Source organism: Varroa destructor, unplaced genomic scaffold, assembly GCF_002443255.2.
Source record: "Varroa destructor unplaced genomic scaffold, Vdes_3.0 BEIS01000001.1, whole genome shotgun sequence".
NCBI classification, from domain to species: Eukaryota; Metazoa; Arthropoda; class Arachnida; order Mesostigmata; family Varroidae; genus Varroa; species Varroa destructor.
This window is the reverse complement of record NW_019211454.1, coordinates 52,731,503-52,747,492: the sequence shown is the minus strand read 5'-3', so window position 1 is coordinate 52,747,492 and position 15,990 is coordinate 52,731,503. Positions and strand designations below refer to the sequence as shown.

The 15,990-nt window shown below is 39.6% G+C and overlaps 1 long non-coding RNA gene across 1 annotated transcript; it reads right to left on the bottom strand.

The window, feature by feature from the left end:
• Positions 1–6,231: 6,231 nt before the first annotated feature.
• On the bottom strand, positions 6,232–8,986 carry LOC111247756 (uncharacterized). Its single transcript, XR_002672258.2, has 4 exons — positions 8,924–8,986; positions 8,413–8,703; positions 7,864–7,984; positions 6,232–6,373 (listed from the first exon to the last, which is right to left on the bottom strand). It is a non-coding gene; the product is annotated as an uncharacterized LOC111247756 (long non-coding RNA).
• Between the last annotated feature and the right edge of the window lie 7,004 nt (positions 8,987–15,990).

Here is a 15,990-nt window from a genome sequence, read left to right as displayed (position 1 = left end):
CTATTTAAACTCAGTATTTTTTAATGTACATAAGCCACCTCGCGGAGAGATACACGAACGCTGTGAAAATACTCTTTGTTTGAAAACTATTCAGAGTTGCTTCCTTAAAAACCGGTCATTTGGCAGAATCAAACGGTAAAAACCTGCCTTAAGTAGATTCTTTTCATTGAACAATGCCACACTCTGCGTGCCAAGTTTATGTTTAACAAACACCTAAGTTTCTAGATTCTACTAGATAGACAGTACTATAATACAACCCCCAACAAATATATATTTATCTACAATTAAGACAGAGCTGAATTTGGTTCGAGTTTATTTTGACGCTGAGCCCTCCTACGTTATGCGTGATGCACGGTCTTGTTCAAGTAACCTACAAAGCTTATAACGGTCATCTATCTAACCAACCTTCAATACCTCGGGTGTATATAACGTAACGCCTTTTCATCAGAGTGGATTCTCTCAGCTCCAAATGTGACTATTATTCTATATATTGACGTAGCCATTTAAGTGAAAATGGCCTTCATGAAATATGGTTCAGTGCATTAGCATCTAAGCAGTTGATACTCTTTTGTCGTAAAACGCTTATTTTTTCCTTACATTGCCCAGATGCTGCACTAAATCACTAATTCTAATTAACTGACCGCTTACATCAAGGGCATCCAAGGCAGAAATGAATAGGTTTCTATTCGTCTGTCATAGTTACCAAGGTTTACTTCAAAGTATTGCACTTACAGCATAAAGCCTCTCGTACTGCTCTCGTAGCTGGTGATCATGCTCTACATCGATTTTTCTTTACTCGTATTAGTAAGATGGCCCGAATATCGGTTGAGCCCTATCCAGCGTGTCATGGTGCAAGTAACGTGATGCCTATCATACCGCGCAATATAAACCCTTATATAAGCTTATATATAACTGGATAAGCCAACCAGAACAACTGAGGGCCTCATAACAACGGACACATTAGGTATCATTTACGGCTACATCTACAAACCACTTCCTTGGAAGGAAATTGCTTTTTCTGATAAACTACCGTAATTCAGAAATCAACGTCTTCGAACTTCATCATCGTTCATAAAATTTGCTGATGAAAAGGTTTACGTTAAGCGCCCAAATCGAAAGACGTCAACCTAGCTGTGTTGTCTTAGTCTTATTGAGGCTTCGCATTTCGTCCGATAGCTCTGAGCGGGTCTAGTTTTTCATCGAATACTTTTAGCATCTGCTTTATAAAGTTAAGCAGTCGAAGATACAAGAAAGGCCTATAATTACGACAATGAACAATAATGGAGTGTTGCCAAAGGAAAGTTTTTGCGGTTTTTTTCTAAAAACTATTTTTTCCTATCGAGGAAAAAGTGACAGGGTATCTGATGAGCGTATTCCGTGGATGTAACGGAACCGGTGAGATTGCAGCTTGCTTAACAATGATATAACAATTCTTCGTCTAGCTGGCGAAGGAAGTAAAAAAGATTTTATGGTAAAACCGTCTCCATTTGAAGTGTTTCCCCGAACATTGGGGGTATCGCATCAATTATTTTTCTGTACGGAGCACATACTGTGAGCATCGATGCATTGCTCTTTTTCGAACAAAGCCGTTCTTTGTGGCCCAAATATTGTGAGCATTCAAAAACTGACAGAGATTTCAGGTTCTGCTTGTAAGCCTGATATTGTAGTGTGTCGTTGGCAGCTGCTAACAACAAAATGCTTGTTAGAACAGCTGGCCTTTTTCCCCATGGACAATTAAGAAAAGGCTCAAAAGAACACGAACTTTCTAACACTACTGCTGGCTTCAACTCAAAAGTGCCTTTGATTAACGGTTCCGGTGTAACGGTCTCGTATACTTCTGTCTAGCGTATCACTTCTACCCTCTACAGCAAAAGTTCCGAGGCTTCGAGGAGCGATTCGAGTTGGCTGCCAATTGTATGGGTAGCCACGAGACATCGGCGTATACGATTTCATTCTCCACTCCGCCTAACAAATTTTGGTCAGAATTCACGTGCTCGTTTGCGAACGACTAAACAAGCTTCAGCTTTAGCACCATCTACTAGATCGGCATGAACGATTTGTATGTACGCTTGCTTTATTATGGGCATAATAGACGATTCTATAATAGAGGGACTCGTTTCATGGACGGTAGTATATATAAAGCTATTCGACTAGACAACCGCTGCGTATCACAGCATCACGTTCTTTTGAATAAAAGTTCCAGAGAACGGTTGTGTTATTATGGGAACGTTGCTAGAAGCAAGACGTGATTCAATACTCAATGTCATAAAAACCAACCGACGGCCAAAATGCTGTCGCAGCATTTAGTGATAGAAACACCCCAGCCTTTTAAAGATGCTCAACTTATATAGTTACAGAATATGAAGGAAACATTCTAGTAATCTTTCAGGTAAGGCAGACCTTTGTATGTCTAGATTGTGCGGCAATGTACGTTAGATACTTTTATTGGAAGTGGCACTAGCATAACGGGTAAGTATATATTCATGTAAAACATCATCATGCGGTACCACATGGACTTGGGCTCTCACTTTCTCCAAATTGAAATAACGAAAGCTGAATAAGTAATTGATTATTTGAAACAAAAACGTTCACGGATCTCTCTGGCTATGAGGATTGCTTCTGACCAAACTGTTATATAATAATAGTTTTTGGTTCAGATATAAATCAACTCGTCCGGAGTCTCTAAACATGACCTTCGTCATGACAGGCATTCCTCGTCCTAAGGCTGATCAATGAACTAAAATGTGCGAAATGTTTGTGCTGCTCGACAAACATTTTAATGGGATACGACGGTAAAAAGGTTTTTTGTTATTCGCAGTGATGTTAGTTTAGGTTACTAGGTCAGGCAGAACCTGAGCTACTCTGGAAGATATAAGGAGGTTTGCAGGCTAACGACCATAAAACTCCGAGACGAAATACGATCATTTTTAAGAGACAAAAAGCATCGAATAAAGGTTACACTAACAATGCCTAGAAAAGATTTTCCTCTAAATAGATTCCTTCCACTCACTTACTGGTTCTTTATGTAGCAACCTAATCCGATGCCTACCTATCTTATAACCCATGATCTCCCCTCAGCGGTTCGCGCTGGCTTCGTCCTAAGGCTAAACAAGTAGGTATGGAGAGGACGTGTTTCTTTCTACGTAGGTATATTTGTGTGCTACTGTGGCGCGTTGCAAGCTCCTTAAGGCCGAATTTGATGGGCACCTGCCCGCTGTTGCCACGTTTGTGTTCAGTATTGCCTCGTTAAGCATTACTCTAGAAAACTAGTTCCTAGGACGAAACGAATGAAAAGTATTTGTATCCGGTTTCGGCCCTAAATTACAAGCTCACAAAAACAGGACGACGGCACTATCACGGAATATTAAGTGCGTACCAGATCTGAGTAGTTAACTTCAATCCAGATATTATATACAATTAGTAAGGCTTGGTTTTTCTATAACGAAACGATTAGGGAGAAAGAAAAGATAATTACAATAAAATAAGCACACATATACACAGTAAAATCCTATTACTATCTCACACTAACGACCCCTTTATTATAGTGAACTTTGAACTGTGAATTAAACGACATTTACCTTTTGAAATTAGGGGCCGTTCGATTTTTGGCGTTACTTAGTTCATTTGGGCATGGGCACACAGAGCATACGCCTATGTTTAACGTTGACTACGAGCGGGCTGAATCGCAAGACTCAATCAATGAACGTCCATGTTCCCCTTCGCGCGCGGACACTATTCATAAGCATTGACGTATTGGCAAACGACAAGAAAATCTGACATGAAAACTTAAATGTGATGTAAGCGTGCATAGATCAATACATCGAATTAAATTTTCTTACTCATGATTTCATTGTAAATATCTTGCTCGTTCGCTTCGAAATTGCACAGCGTCTCTTACGTACGTTCATATAGATAGTTTGCTATATACAAACGGGCAACGTTAAATACGCATTGTGCCGGCTTACGGAGTCCCACGGTCGTCTTTGGTAGTTATTCATTTACATTTATGTTCGGCGCAAAAGTGGGTAGACTATCATGTGCAATATTGAATTAACGAAAGCTGTAGGTGGTTACTATTTATGCTATTGCTGTCGCGGTGTAATTGGACATTGTTCATTGCGTTTGGCGCTGCCGTCTTTATCCTGTACATACATATCAATAAAGGGTACAACTATAGCAGACGAATATAAAATGTTTACCTGCTTATCTGGGCATCCAGAGGAAAAAAGAATGCTTGATCTTTACTCATACATACCCTTGTGATAGTATGCGATGGTACAACAAAAATAAATAATACAATTCTAATATATATAGTAGAAAGCAAACAGGCAAGTAATAATCGAAGCAGCAGCCATAATAGGGGGTGGATGGTAGGGGGCAACTAGTTCCAGCATCGGTGTATCGCCATATAACTGGCCACATATCACTAGATTGATGAGCGCTTATGCGCCCTTTCATTTCCGTCCGTTTGTTGTACGATATCGATGGTTGGTCACTACATGCGTAATTTTTATGTGCCTCAGTGTACCTGTCTGAAAATGTGGCGGGAAGGGCGTATTTTTTTCGCCGTCGTTACCCTGCTTGTGTGTCAGTTGTGTTGTTTTCAGTGGTTATCGGGGCGACTTCGTAGCACCGAAATATCTACTGGTCCTGTCATTGTCCTTATCGTTGCCGCTGCTGTTGTTACTGCTGCAAGAAGGCTCCATCATAACCGCAGCTGCAGGGAAGCGACAGACAGGCTAACAGCTGCCCGCGCCACTCGATGTTTTTCATCTTTTTCTACTTCTCCTAACTTTACAGAGCTAACTGTGCCCCCGAGTGTATATACATGTATATAACATAATCCGTTATCTGGTGGAGGGAAATCAAAGCTACTATTGTTGCTGCTGCGCTCTTTTTTATAAAAAGTGCTGTGAGTACGTGTTCCTAGGATGAGGTAGCGGCGTCATATCCGAAATAATCAGACCTTCCTTTCCCGTACGCATGATACGCGGTAGAACCAGATCAGCATCAGTAACTGCAGTGTCAATGAAAGACGTAACCAGTTGAAAACGGTCCTGCCGTCATCTGGGATAGTATTTAAGGCGCTACATTTACGCACTTGCCTGTGCCTAAGATAAAATAAACCCGCGCGTTTAGTGCGATTCTTCTAGCGGCGGCGACGACAGTGTCAAAATCCGAATGACAACGTATTTTTACTTTGTTTTTATCGCAGCATTTAATCTGCCTCTTGGTTTCACAATGTTTTGATATTATACGAGGCGAAATCAAGAAGGAGGACAAAAAGTAAGGATGCGTTGCTTCTCATAAATACGACTAGTAGCGAAGTGAGTACAGATGTGAGTTGATCGTTACAGGCTAGCTTGGGCAATGTAGAATATACACTTATACATGCATACATTGTTGGAACTTTTTTACAATTTATATCCCAGATTAGACATTTCGATCGTTACTTGTTTGATTATCGAACTTCGCTAATTGAGACCTGATATCAATATGACACCGTTCGACGACCGCTACTTTAGTCACTGTTGATGCAACCTTCTAGAGGATTCTTCCAAACGACGCTTTGGGGACGGTAACATAATTCTGGTCTGCCATAAGATATTATTAATAATCTTCTGTAGAGTTACTTTCGTTGACGCCATCATCAACCGTTTTGTTTGTATCAATGAGCCGTGTATTCTATTGATACCTGTACTCATCAATGAAGCGTCAGCTGCTGTTTGCCTAATAAATCCCATTTTATACAACGACTACAAGGTAACCCAGATAGATACGTAGGGAAGGTTATAGTTGACTTCTGCTGAACTGACAAGGCACACTGTGAGAGTTGATCTTAACAACGACGACCGATAACTCTAAGGAAAAAATGTAATGATGATTCTAAGTTAGAAATGTTTTCTAGGTGCGGTTGACAATTTTTTAATCTAAGCAAAGTACACGAAATACTGAATAGTAGAATATTATTTAGTTTACTCATCTTTGATGTATAAGAATACACCAAAAAAAGTATATATATGATAAAACTAATAATAGTCACGTAGTCGCATGACCGCTAGGTTGTAGCAAGTTCAAAATTGAAATTCACGGCTTTCTACCTGAGTCAGCGTTAGCATCAGCATGTCGGGGTCTTACGCGAGGGCGCAAGGAAGTAGCAGCGTGCATGATGTTTATCATAGTTCTTTCGGCATCTAACAAAAATACTCCCCTCGCTAGACCAATGAAGGCGCTTGTCCTTACATAACTTGTAGCGGGAAATTGATTGTCTACTTCAGCGAACCTTTGCTCGCGTTGAGTAAGGCACTAGGAGAAGGCGTAGACTAGCGGCAATCCAAAGCAGAATCTTAGATCCTGGATGACAACCAGACAACTGAATAATAACAACAATATAACATTAAGTTATGCCACTAGTGCGTAAATATCGTAACTTCTGGCTCCTTATTATAGCCAGCGCCAACTTCAGTGGCAGAGAGGTTCTGTACGACTGTCGAAAAATTTGCGTTTATGGGACAGTTTTATTTTATTTTTTTTGTCAATATTAACACTTCAGAAAAACTCTGCAGCAAAATGGGGATAAATTTCGACTATTTTCGGAAAACAAGGATCAATAATATTCACAATTGATAAACAGATCCGGTGACCTTATACTGAGAACCAAAGTATTAGATGACATGTTGAACCCATACATATACAGAACGTATGACCATATGCACACCAATCTAGCGCCCTACCCAAGCTGCTATTACATGTTTTAATTATATATCATAGGATTTATCATTAGTTTTAGGCCATCGTAAGGGGGAACCTACGCGTTTTTATATGGAAACACGAATGCCTAATACCAAAAATCAATAACGGCCTTCCCGAAATAAATATACGTATAGCTTTATTTGGAAAGTGCCAGATACAGTAATACTAGTTATGTGCAGATGCTATCAGACTATTTAGAGTAAGCAACAACAAAATAGTCGATATAATAAACTTATTTAGTGACACGTTTCCGTTATCGTGATCATCATTACGTTTATTATTATTCCTCTACCCATCTATAAATAATGTCGCCCTTTAGTAAAGGTGTCAACCTAATCTGCGTTCTTTTGTCTGACAATGTACTGTCCAAGACAAAGGTTCTCAGATAAGACCTCACTATAATCATGCTTCTACCAACATGCCAATACTATACGGATAGAGTAACTCTTGCAGAGAGGTCTGCGCTGCCGCACCCGGTTTATACCCAGTCAAGACCCATGCGATAATGATTTGAATGTTACTAAATTCGCCAGCAATTAGCTAGCGAGGGTAAAAGATAAAATACAGGAAGCAGACTGACAGTGGTATAAGTGACAAAAAAAAATACCTTTGATTAGATTGCAGTATAATACTGGTGTGTAGGTAGGCAGCTATGCTTATCATAAGAATGATAGTTCCATTTCAACATAATAAAATTCTATATACGATGATTCAAAATTTTGCATGATTTTTGCGTTATTGAAATAATAAGTAGCCATTTGTAATCTTTCAAATAAACCTTGAGACTTCTGGATCTTTTCATGTTTGCCAATGACGAAGATCGTAGATAAAAGTAGTCACGAATACACAAACAGGAGTTCTATATTGTGGCCGCTGTAAAATGACCTGTCTGATGTGATAATGAGTTATGGAACGACTGACTATATTCTCTGCACAACGCCCATTTTCAAACGAGCCCTTAGAGCTAAAATGACGATGGGAGAATGCTTACCTCAGGAATACGTTGCGAAGTACTCTTATCCTTGTTATATATGGAAAGATGATTGGAAAGCTATTACTAAACGTCAAGGGCGAATATAAGGATAAATTACGTATAGCAAATGTACTTACGAGAGCCAATTGACCCTTGGAACTAAATCGATGATGAACATGCTCGAGTTGCGTATGTTGATCGTAGCTCTTCTCAGTCCCCGTGTGTATAAACATCCGGAACACCGTTATTGAAAAATAGCTAATTGAAAATAACAAGGATCATTTTAGTCTAACACAACCGCGTTCTACAGCTACATTTTGATTCCGCAAATAAGCGTGTACAAAATGTTTTCAATTAATGTTAGTTGTCATCATATCGTTAGTAGAGCCAATTTGTGTAGTAGATCTCCAAAGCAATCTATTGTCTACTCCACGTTTTATACTTATTGGTTCGATAAACAAATGTTCCATGTTCTACTTGCGATGCTGCTGCTGCTGCTAACCATCGCTTCGAACGAGTCTTTTTTGCCCCCTAGGACTACGCACAGAGCGTTTATCTGATAAGGCTCCTTTAGTTTTGTGCACACTAGACATCGTACTCAATACCACGCATTATAAGAAACCTGCTAATTGGCTGAAGAACGGCGCATGCTTTCAAACTTTAGACCTCTATGATTCGAGTTGTACCTCTGATATCGTCGTTAGGCATTCCATCAGACGGCTGGCTCCCAGCAAAAAACAAAGTGTGTTTACGGCCAGGTTCGAACCCAGACCACGACGCGTCGCTGAAATTTGTCGCTACTACGAGAATTGATTATATCTAGAAGGGCTCGTAGGTGGATGTGTTGGACGTAGCTGCATTATGGGCTCATGTACGTGCACCACTTGTCATCCATTTGCTACGCGTTGCGCAGATAACACAGTAAGGTATGTCTTGCCTGTTGTTCCGACCAAACGTACTACTTGCCTGCGGATACGCTAACGCCCAATCGATCGATCAATCAACTCACCGTTAGTTTCGTCTTCGTAGTGACAGGCGATCGACAATAAGCTAGATACGTTTTTCGTTCTTAAGGAAACCGAGGTTTTTTTGAAACCAGCTACTTTTCCATGCATCAACGATCTCATTGCTCTCTTCCCGTATCATTTCTCAGATAACTGCGTGATAAATGTGTATACCTTCCTAATAGATGCATACCTTCAAAGATTTTGTTGTGTACTCTCAGATTTCGCTCGATAGACCAGCTCAATGAAAACTGTGATCTATCCTTTTACAAAGATGGCAACGCTTAGGTATTTCTAGAATGCTTTGGTCATTAAAGGTTTCCCTATCTATCGAAGCTCGCTAAATTTCATAAATTATTGGATAGCAAGAAATATCCCTCTGAGATGAAAGGCGTTGCCGAGGGTTCGTACGCAAATACACAGAAAACGTTTTATATTCGCCCAAAAGTGAGGCGGCATGCGAAATGGTAAGCACGTTACTTTACTTCTCCTTGCTTTTTGAACGATATACGTTTCACTTCGGAAGCGGCCTTCCGGCTTGTCTGCCTTCGCTCTCGTGAGTTGTCGCGGATCTACCCGTTTCGTAAGGTGCCATTTCAAGCGTACTACATCGTACTATGGTGCTGTATTTCTCGTCTTCAACAATTGTCGTTGTTATTGTTTGTTTAGTTCTCCGTTATTGGGTTGTAGCCCCAAAAGACAAAACTGGTTCTGTTTGCACTCATATACATAGATATGCATGCACGACCATGTGTACATTTTTACACTAAATGGCTCCAGACAGGAGCACTTTGTTTGGGTGTATTTTTGTGTTTGTGCGGTACAAGGCGCGCTAGTTCTAGTTCTGTCGACTGCTCGCGCGATTGTCGGTTTCTGTACGCCATCTAGTAATGGCAGAGTTATTCTACATAAGATGTCCGTTTTTTGGTCAACAAATAACGGTGCCGCCATTATGGTAGTGATCGTTTATTCTAAACATAACAGTGGCAATAGTTTTACTGATGGTCGAAATACAAGACTAAGCCAGGCGCAGTTGGCGAGACTAAAACTACAGTTGGCCAATACGGCAAACATCTGCTATTATAACGTGGCTTATAATATCTACTGTTGTTCCGGCTGTCTCTAGTCGCACAGGTTCTTAACTCTGCTATAGGTTGATAGGCAGAACTAAACAGATAAACGCTACTAATGACAGGAAGAGCAATGCTAGTAGCGCGGATCATTTTTTGTATGATTCGATTATGTCGCACAGGGGCCTCAGCTTCCTGTGACTTGCGAATCGTGGCTCGTCATGTACATAAAATATTTATTTATGATATACTGCCAACGATTAAGCAACACTCAAATCGGAACTAACCGGTAGCCGTCGCCCCAGTTATAGCAAGTGGATGATAGCAGAGAAACAAATCTGCCCGTAATTCAGGCAGACCCCATTGATAAAGGCGATAGCAGACGAAGCAATCAGCTCTCGATGTAGCGCTTGAAATTATCATTACTTTTCTCGCGCCCCCCATCGGCAACAGCGGCTATTGGGCCGCTAGCCGTGGAATCCGTACTGACACCCCAGTAAGACGATATTGAATATCGGGAACATCTGCATTAGCTGCTCCTTCTCGCATTCAGCAGAGTGAAGCCGTCGGTTCGATCAATTTACTCAGCATCCGTCAGCACAATCTACAGGTTTTTTTTAGCCTGCCAGAAGTACCAGTAACCTAAACAGGATTAGTTGCAGTGGTTGTGCGTCAGCAAAATTGAACTTGGTCGGAAAACGCATCGAGAAAAAAGCGATAGTAAGACGACGATTATCACAAGTAAACGAGGATTCGCAAAGGGGGTGATGGGAAGGAAAAATAGCCAAAAAGAAACGTGTGTCGATAGTGCAATCATGCGGTATATTGAAATGAAACAACAATCCAATAGCCAATAGTAACAAAGACGGTGACAATAGTAACCTTCGGCAACTTCACAGCAGAAGCTTTTGTGCGAAAATCTGCTAAAAAAGCAGAAGAAGAAGAAGAAGAAGATCTATGAGAAGGGCGGCTAAAGCCGGTTAATGTTAGCCGCATTTGCCGAATTGTTCACATAGGTAAAGCAATAAAACTGCAAGAGTTTTAAGCTAAGAGGTGTCTGAGATCGGCTGTAGATATATATATATATATATAGTTGTAACTAAGCGAAAGTATAATACGACGCTATTCAAGTAAATGTCTGTCGCGTTGCAATCATATTGTTATCTTACTGCATTATCTTTCTAAGGTCCTTGCATTCCATACGTTTTCCTATTGCGCTTTGTCCTTTATTTTTCCATTTGGCTGTAGTAACGCATTTGCTTAATTACGAGATCGACTTAAGTCTGTATCTATTTAAGATTAGCAATTCTCAACTGTGTTCGTAGATATTGAAGTTAATAACGGGCCTCACCGAAAATACAAAACTTGATACCAGTATCTTTGAGTGAATAACATTAACTTCACAGAGATAAAATGTTCGAACTTTTTCTTCATTTACATGCATCTGGTTGTCTATTAGACCGAAACACAATTTTCAGAAATGACCCTTGACCTTTCGTGCTACGATTTCCCTCATATTTATACTGGAAACAGCGCTAAAGGAGCAGCTTCTCTAAAAATAATCTCACTTTATTTTAGGAAGAGAATAGTACTTAACTAAAAGGGAAAGTCAGTTTAGAAATTTAGGAAGGTATCGGATTTTATACGTAGAGGCGTTCCGGCAGGCCCATAGGGAAATAGTGATTGTTTTGTGGTACTTATCAAATTGTCAACGTGATTCCAGGTGTGATATTGAGGCCGCCAGTTGATAGAAGCTAACCGTATTGTAAGATTGCCTTTTCCCCATGGTTAGTTTCTTCAAGATTTATAATACTTCATACTCAACACTTTCGTTTAAAACTAAAGCCAACTCAACGAACAATAGCCTGGCCATCAACATATAATCACACAATATTTATAAATAGAAGCTAATGAAATGAAACAAAAACTGTAGGTTTTTATGAGTTAAACAAAAACTATTACATCGCTGATAATCTTAGCTCGGCCATAGATAGAGGCCTGGTAGACAACAAGAAAAATGATAGCGGTAATTTTTGCTTACCTTAAGAATAATAATGGCTTATTCGGGATTTTCCAAACAAATCAGAGGATGTTACCTAAGATGTACAGCGCACTCAGTGAGTATAAAACGCTGGTGGGTATCATTTAGCTCTACAGCAGACTCCGGATCGGGCCAAGTGACTGAGATTCTATAAGGAGATAGGTGGTGTGGGCATGATCAAGCAGAAAATTCAGCAAAAACGCTCGAATATTGTTGTTGTGCAGAAAAGTGCAAAGCCATAAAAGGGTACCTATTTATCTTACATGTTGTCGTTGATCAAGCTTACCAAGCACGTTTTTATTCTTGATTGCTACCTCTACATGCATACACTTTATCATACAATTGATGCGTAATTTGTTATTGATTGTCGAGATATCTGTACACATATTGCACGATGTATAGCTCCGAATTTGCGCTACATCGAGCATTTTTATAATCGACCAGATTTAGATCGGATGAAGTATTTTATAAAATATATTGCCATTGCTTTTATACTATTTGTGAGATTATACATCAGCTAGCTCAACTGAGCTCAAATGAGTGCTCTTTAGGTTAGATAAACTTTAAAATTCTGTGTTTTGATACTTATGGCGACGTCAAAAGCCAGCTTTGGTTGACCATTTATGATTTCAAAAAATTTATCAACCATTTTGCTGTAATTGCAAATACATCGCTAAGGGATTCATTTCCAGAAGGATAGGCTGTCTACAAAAGCAGAACCGCTATATCTTTTCGAGCTTCTGACTTAGATCTACGCCACAATGAACGAAATTACCCATTACAAAAAAAAAAAAGATTTTTCAATAAGCTATTTAAAACCACTGCGAAGATGACAGTCGGCTCATACTGACATTACATAGGGTTTGGAATGGTATGACTTAGCAAAAACGATCAGATCTATACATCTGCGAAAGAAACATCGAGGTGGTGCCAATTAACCACTATTGCATTATCTGATCAAAAAATAACATAGATTACCCCAGACGCGAAGCACATGTAATGCTTGTAATGTCACAGAACAGTAACCATACCTATATCTTGTTAAAAGCAGCTTCTACCTACGTCAGCCTAGGAGGTCTTTGTATATCGTAAAAAGAAAGTACGTTGTTTTGTGTAAAACTAACTAACTAACTAACTAACGCCAAAAGCAGACGGCTTGCAGACGACGCCGGACGAACCGACTGCCATGTTCAAAAGTTGAATAAACCGTCACAGAAAACTGACTACACTATTAGATATGAATGCGTTAAAAGCGATCAGTCAGTAAAAATGTGCACAAGGGTTTGGCAATACCAAGCCAACAACAACAACTGAAATGGGAACAGCCCTGCGGTGCTGCAAACCTAAAAGTTAATCTGCTTGCGAATAGTTGTATTTCTCAATTCAAAAGATCCGACAATCTTAGGCGTTTCGGTTAGGCGTCACCTCTCCTTTAGAATATGTCAGTAATATACGAATGGGGAGTTTCCGCAGCTGGAAAATTCGAACCTACATATATATTGATTGAATTCAGTACATTCGACCAGGCAAGCACAGTCATATCAGTAGTTGTTTGCAAAGTTATACGTCTGTGTACTAAAAGGAAAACATAGATTTCTTTCCTGTTGCAGGTACACTCAATAGCTCGACTTTAACGTCCTACTTTCAGTTTGGGCATTAAACAAGTCAAAGGGAAATTATATTAATTTGGCGCTAATTCAAAATAATTATATAGAAATATAACATGGAAAGTTAATTGATTAATATTTAGTATGTCGAACGCAAGCATTTACAGATCTGGGGGTCATCGCAGAGCAGTTATTGAAGCGTAGAATGTTCGTACAGAAATACCAGGAGGGTCATGGTGAGCAACTGTAGTCAACTTCTAACAAATTTGGGAAATATATTAGGCCGTTATAAGCGGACCTAGTAGATTTTGAAACTGAGTAACTTGTAAGCTACGTGCCGCTAGCATAAAATTTAGGTAGAACTCAGTCTTCTAAAAACTTTAAGAACCCCAAAAATCAAAAGGCTTTTCTGCAGAAAAAAGAGTTTAGAAGAAAGAATATTTTCTACCTTGACGAATCAATGCTGAGTGGTAAAGCTTCTCGAAGACGAAGTGTTGGGGAAATTCTCTAAAAATTAGTTAAGACAGACATCAATATAAAATATATTAAGCGAAATCACAGTGCCATCTTTATTGACTGTATACCCTTTCTATTAGAATAAGGTGCATATTTCTTGTTACTTTATAAATTCTTAGGTGAAAAGTTCCTCTTAATTTAATTTAAAAATTATAGAAATTGTCACAAATTTTTTCATGTTAACCTGTATATAGGCATGTGAAAGAAAATAACGAGCTAATTTTCGGAAACATCATTTTTATTATACAGGCTACAGGTGAGTGCTACAGGTGTATAGACAGTGCAACCTAATAACAATAATTTTTAACCAATAAGAATACGGTGCCTGCCGCTACAGAAAAGGAAACATATCCTCAGCAAGTTTGCTGCAAAATACTTACGTTGTATAGTCAATGGGTATGAGTATCCATCTTGTTTTTTTCTTTTTTAATATTTGACCATAGACACGTATTAGCGCTCGATGGACACCAACAGACTCTTACTTACGAGATCGAAACGATCTCCGACTCATATTCGTACGGTTACGTGGTCTTGTCCTTATATCATACTCCCTAACGGTCGTCTTACGAAGAAGTAAACACAAATGCTTATCACGATTATACATAATAGCAATATTCATATTTCAAAATCGAAGTACATTTAAAGAACGCTAACGTACAGCATTTATCGATGCTGAAGCAGGCCAAAATGTACCTGCTTATGGTAAGTGTTTGTTTGTGTTTTAAGTGAAAAGTGCTCAAGTGCTGCAATTTTATTGTTGCCTGGTCGTGGTCACGGTAGAGCAAGATCGTCTATAGGTGCGAATACATCCAGTAAAAGAGTAACATGGAATACATGCAGGTAATAATGGAAAAATTAGACGCATCGGTACCAAATTCCAGAGAAACAAAACGACTCGGCGGTTATTTTTAGCGATTTTTTTAAAATTTCGTTTAGTGACATCTATAAAGCGTTTCTATAGGCATGGAAAGTTAGTAAAATCTAAAAATTGCTTTAAAAATGTGTAAAAAAAAAACGATGCATTTCAACAGGCAGGTAGCAACAACTTACTTGTAATATAATGTAGTATTATTCCATAATGTAATTACGCGTGGAATAGGTAGGACTCATGCCGTACTGTATACAAAACCATGAGTACTCTTAATCGTGTCGAATTTTCGGCCATGTCAATTATTCTTTGTTGTTGTCGCGTTAGATGCTACAGAAGGGAATAGCTTCATCGTAGGCCAAACGCAACCGTGTCAACAACGACCCCATTCAATCATTTGTCACATTCAGCTCATGCAAAGCTGCAGTTGATTGCCAGGATACATATCGATAATAGATAAGTAAACAAAGAATTGGATAAACAGCAGGTTTACAGTTGTCCCTAGTCGTTTGTATACAACCTCGCTGTTGGATACGCACATCTTGAAAACGCGTCCTACTGACGATCAGACAATAGTCAGAAGGTAAATCGTCGGGTGGTGAGCTTAGCCCTAGCGAATAGTTTGCCTCAGCAACCAAAGCTTAATCCGCGGGTCTGGCTTCTATTTTCAAAAGCTCTACGTGCCCATCGAGTCGGTTCGGCTCTTCAGCCGTTTGGAAATTTCACATCTCTGAGCTCAACAAATTGGAGCAACAACTGAAGCGCGATTATTGTGAGCATCATACTGGAGTACACACTCCATTTGTCTGGTTTGGCTTTTGCATAATCCGAAGACATGGTTTGGCTTAAGTCGATTGTCGGTCTCCTGACGTGACCGTCAGAGCGCGCTACACTGCGGAAGCGCGAACGTAGTAGGTCAAAAATTTTGCGCAACTTCGAAAATCTGCGCGTCTGTAAAGTGCGGCGAAGTTTAAGCACGAGAGTGTAAATCGTCCTATCCACTACCTGCACAGTCAATAGGCCAACGATAATGGCAACGTTGACATGAAAATGGTAATTCATCAAAATAAATTCTTTCCTGTCCGCTTCTCTCTATAGGGGTCTCGACAATTTCTCCGACGTTGAATTGTGTACTAGGTTAAATGAAAAAGACCTATC